The 5,423-nt window shown below is 41.3% G+C and overlaps 1 non-coding gene and 1 pseudogene across 1 annotated transcript; one reads left to right on the top strand and one right to left on the bottom strand.

The window, feature by feature from the left end:
• Nucleotides 1-1,848: 1,848 nt before the first annotated feature.
• LOC139363186 (dihydrofolate reductase pseudogene) lies at nt 1,849-2,409 on the bottom strand (annotated as a pseudogene).
• Nucleotides 2,410-4,218: 1,809 nt separating this feature from the next.
• LOC139363528 (U6 spliceosomal RNA) lies at nt 4,219-4,325 on the top strand. Its single transcript, XR_011624146.1, has one exon. It is a non-coding gene; the product is annotated as a U6 spliceosomal RNA (small nuclear RNA).
• Nucleotides 4,326-5,423: the final 1,098 nt, after the last annotated feature.

The raw sequence follows: 5,423 nt of genomic DNA, 5'->3' as shown, positions 1-5,423 counted from the left end.
AAAAATATATTATTTTACTTTCACCCTTGATTATTTGGCTGAATATAGATTTATCTGTTGAAAATAACTTTCTCTCTAGAATTCTGAAGGCATGCTTCCATTGTTTTCAGCTTTCTTTTTGAGACGGGGTCTCTTCTGTCACCCAGGCTGCAGTGCAGTGGCACAATCACAACTCACTGCAGCTGTGACTGTGTGGGCTCAATTCATCCACCTCAGCCCCTGAGCAGATGGGACTACAGGTGGGCGCCACAACGCCCAGCCGATTTTTGTGTTTTTTGGAGAGATGGGGCTTCACCATGTTGCCCAAGCTGGTCTCAAGGGATCTGTCTGTCTAGGCCTCCCAAGATGCTGAGCCAATGTGTTACAGGGGTGAGCCACTGTGCCTGGCCAGTTTTTCTTTTATTCCCTCTCTTCTTCCTTCATTTCTCAAAGGCATCTCAAACTCAGTGGGCCCCAAACCAAAGTCAAACTCCATCAGAATAACCTGCTACTTCCAACGTTAAAATATATCTTAAATCACAGTTTCTTACTACATGCAACCTTCTGGTTCAAACTACCACGATCCCTCACTTGAACTTAGAATTGGTTTTCCTGCTTCTGTATTTTTTTAAATCACAAAATATTTCAAATAAACCATGTGTGACTTTATACTTTTTACTACATAAAAAGAATAAAGATCTGCCAGGTGTGGTGGCTCACACCTGTAATCCCAGCACTTTGGGAGGCTGAGGCGGGCATATCACTTGAGGTCAGGAGTTTGAGACCAGCATGACCAACATGGTGAAACCTAGTCTGCACCAAAAACACAAAATTAGCCAGGTGTCGTGGTGCACACCTGTAGTCCCAGCTACTTGAGAGCCTGAGGCAGGAGAATCGCTTGAAGCCGGGAAGTTGGAGGTTGCAGTGAGCAGAGGTCGCGCCACTGTACTCCATCTGGGTAACAAGAACGAAACTCTGTCAAAAAAAAAAAAAGATATGAAGAGGTTATATACTTAAACATGGAATTGCTTTAAGTGTTTGCCATTCACGGTTCCCATCCATGCCAGCAGCTTCTTACTGCAAACACCTGGGACTTGCTATAGGGCAGCTGGAGTACGTTCCACCCACACACAGAACAGGGAGCTGACAACCAAGGAGTGGAGGATCAATACTCCAGCTTTCTCCCCTCTGTTTCCCCGTATCTCAGCAGTATGGAGCTTGTTACCGATGAGAACCTGCTCACTGACTTTAAACTGGTTTCCTTACCTTCTCAGTTCCATTTCTCCATACCACAATTGATGCTTTCTGGTAAGACCTAGCAAATAAACTGCTTTCACTGTAATTTCAGTCTTGGAACCTGCTTTGGGTTCCCCAAAAGACCGAAATATATTAATTTTCCCATCACTGGACTTCCAGGTTGCTTTCAATTTTTCACTGTTACAACAAGGCTGCAATATATGTCTACAAACCTCTAGATATACAGGTAGGAAGATTTCAGTATTTCCCACTAGTGAAACTGCTCAGTTGGAAGGTATGTGCATCTTCATCTTAATAAATACTACTGACATTTGAAAAGCCCGACAATGTCAAGGACTGGCCAGAGTGCCATATGCGATGGGTGTGGAATGGCAGCTCACTGTAGCAGGTGCAGGATTTCAGTTGGGGTCTTGCAGAGGCACTTAGTTATAGCAAGAATATTTCATAAGTGGTATCTGATATATTCAAGACTAGTGCGGAATAAAAACACGTTGCTTAGAAATAATTATTCATGGATCCAAAGTCAACAAAAGTCTTTTTCTTCTCATGTAAAAATATATCATTTTTTTTCCAGAGGGAGGGAAATAAAATAAACCAGAAAACACCTTCATATTAATCATTCTTCTCATATACTTCAAATTTGAACTTCATGTCTTTCTCCTCCTGGACATCAGAGAGAACACCTGGGTATTCTGGCAGAAGTTTATATTTTTCCAAATCAATTTCTGGAAAAAACGTGTCACTTTCAAAGTCCCGCATGATCCTTGTCACAAATACTTTAAGATGGCTTGGGTGATTCATGGCTTCCTTGTAAACAGAACTGCCATCAACTATCCAAATAATCTCTACTTTATTGGCTAATTCTGGTTGTTCAGTAAGTTTTAAGATATCATCCAGATTTCTGGCAAGAAAATGAGCTCCTTGTGGAAGTTCCTTGAGTTCTCTGCTGAGAATTGAATTAATTCTATCCTTTAAAGATCGATTCTTCTCAGAAATAGAGAACCAGATCTTCCTACACATAACACCAGATTCTGTTTACCTTCTACTGAAGAGTCTGTGTCATTCTCTGGAAATACCTAAATTCATTCCTTAGTGGTGGCCAGTGCAGGTCCCGGTTCTTGCCAACGCCCGTGTCTGGGACACAGCGACGATGCAGTTTAGCAAACGAACCATGACAGGAGCGGTGAGCACCTCCGACCCCGCTCACTACACCAGAACGCGCGGCCAAGATTGGCCGGAAGGTTTTTACTCTGAACCTGGAGGATGAGCAATGACATCCCTGTCTCCACCTCAAAGCCCTTCCTGAGCATTCACCTCCTGGGAGCAGGAGCAGCGCAGCAGCGCCACCTGGTGGTCCATGCGCTTCCCTTTGCAGATCACTCGCAGCCCTGAGGTCCTCCTCTCCTTTCCATGCACCTGGGATTTCTTCACTGGACACCATCCTGGGTCAAGTTTCCTGTAAAGCAAAAGAAGCGCACAGGGCTTGCTCATGGAGTCCCTGCACAAAGTGGCCGTGGGGGCTGCGATGGACACTGCATGGGTATTTCCGGCAGGCTGTCATTGGTGTACTTTGAAGTGGATGTTGTTTACCCGAGTGTTCACTTTGTGAAAATCCACTGCCCACTTGTGGATTGTCCTCTTTTCTCCATGCATGCTGTCCTTCCCTCAAATATACATTGCTGGTGTTTTGAAGCAATTCTATGTACACTAAGAAGAATCACTCCTACTGCATAGCCTTGGAAATGCTGAATTGAAAAATTTAGTGCAATTGTTTTTAATTCCAGGAAATAAATACACATAAACAGGAAAATCTACAACAACAGCAGTAGGCTTGGGAGCTGACACCAGAATAGCTTTGGAAGTGGCTCTCAAGCCAGGAACTAGGAATCAAACCCAAACAAGCCCATGGGAGGTGTGGGGTGTGAAATGATGCCCAGTAGTGCATGATTGAATGAGTCATGGGCAGTGGCTCATGCCTTGGCTGGCCAGTCACGAACTTGGGGAAAATAGATTTGGAAAATTGGGAGGTAGAAGAGAGAGGTACACATAGACCTCTTGCTATAGGCCGATTGTGTGACGATAGTGGTTGTGTGTGAATGCCTACCAGAGGGTCTTTAGGGGGCTGGGGCTGCCTGTAATCAGGTGAGTGAGATGGCTTGATGGACGATGCCACTCAACCGTACAGGGCTTGCTCATGGAGTCCCTGCACAAAGTGGCCATGGTGGCTGCGATGGACACTGCATGGGCACAGCGATTGAGTTGCCACTCACCAGGGCTGACCTGGCAGCTGCCACTGCTGAGGGCCCAGCCAACCAAAAGCAGCTGCTTTTTTTGGACGCAGAAATAAAACAGGCAATGGTAATTAAGAATAAAATAACATTACTATAGATAAAAATGCCACTAAAAATATAGTAAAGGTTTAAATAATTTTGAGACTATGAACAAGATTATGTCAATGGGGAGAACTTATTACAAGTAAAGAAGTTAAAATGGTTGTAAAACTTTATTTCCCTTCAGGCATATCCAGACTGCTTTACAGATAAGTTCTACCAAAACTTCGAAGAGGCTACTGAATTTATACATAATATTCAAGAGAATGAGGAAACATAGTGAAACCAGTAAACTCATTATTGTTTATGTATAAATAACATTGATTCTAAAGCCAGCTAGGGAATACATAAGAGAAAACATGATAGGATAATCACTTCGAAGCAATTAGAGGTAAAAACACTGAGAAAAACAGTACTAGACTGTGTCCACCAGTGAGCTATAAATAAATTAAATATCCTGCCCAGGTTATTCATCCCCTGGATACAAGAATATTTAAACTTTAAATCTGTAATGCATTTTACCACTTAATTAAAGAATAAAAGACAGAGATAATCACATTTTGTTAGATGCAGAAAATACTGCAGATGAAAGTCAACACTCGTTCTCACCCACAGTTCTTCACTTATCTCCACTTCTAAGAACTTGTGGTCAGTACTCGCTTTGGCAGCACATATATTAAAATTGGAAAGATACAGAGAAGATTAGCATGGCCCCTGCTCAAGGATGACATGCAAATTCATGAAGCATTCCATATTTTTAAACTCTCAGTAAACTAGATATTGAAGGAACATACCTCAAGATAATAAAAGTCATCTATGACAAACTCACAGCCAGTATCCTACTGAATGGGCAAAAGCTGAAAACATTCCCTTTTAACACCAGCACAAGACAAGGATGCCCTTTCTCACCAGTCCTACTCAACACAGTATTGGAAGTTCTGGTCAGGGCAATCAGGTAAGAGAAAGAAACGATATTCAAACAGGAAGAGAGGAAGTCAAATTGTCTTTGTTTGCAAATCACATGATCCTATATCTAGAAAACCCCATTGTTTCAGCTGAAAAGCTTCTTAAGCTGATAAGCAACTTCAGTAAAGTCTCAGGATACAAAATCAATGGCAGAAGTCACAAGCATTCCTATACAACAATAGACAAGCAGAGAGTCAAATCGTGAATAAACTTCTATTCACAATTGTTACAAACAGAATAAGATGCCTAGGAACACAGCTCACAAAGGAATTGAAGAATCTCTTCAAGGAGAGCTACAAATTGCTGCTCAAGTAAATCAGAGAGGACACAAACAAATGGAAAAACACTCCATGCTCATGGATAGAAAGAATCAATTTCGTGAAAATGGTCATATTGCCCAAAATAATTTATAGATTCAATGCTATTCTCATTAAACTACCATTGGTATTTTTCACAGAATTAGAAGAAATGATTTAAAAATTCATATAGAACCAAAAAGAGCTTTATAGTCAAGACAATTTTAAGCAAAAAGAACAAAGGTGGAGGCGTCATGCTACTTGACTTCAAACTATACTACAAGGCTACAGTAACCAAAACAGCATGGTACTGGTACAAAAACAGATGCATAGACCAATGGAATAGAATAGAGAACTCAGAAATAAGGCCACGCATCTACAACTATGAGACTTCAGTGACCGCATACAATAAAGAATACAATCTATACAAAAGTAGTTTAGAAAATGTAATTTTCACAGTTACCACATCATAATATTGAATATGTCTAGTTTCAAACTTCAAAAAACATGAGTTATGCATGTATGAAAGTGTGACTCATTCACAGGAAAAACAATGGAAAGTAATTGTTCCTGAAGAAGAGTGGACTGACTTACT

Source organism: Macaca nemestrina, chromosome 5 (genome assembly GCF_043159975.1).
Source record: "Macaca nemestrina isolate mMacNem1 chromosome 5, mMacNem.hap1, whole genome shotgun sequence".
Classification (NCBI taxonomy): Eukaryota; Metazoa; Chordata; class Mammalia; order Primates; family Cercopithecidae; genus Macaca; species Macaca nemestrina.
This window is presented reverse-complemented; position numbering and strand designations above follow the sequence as displayed.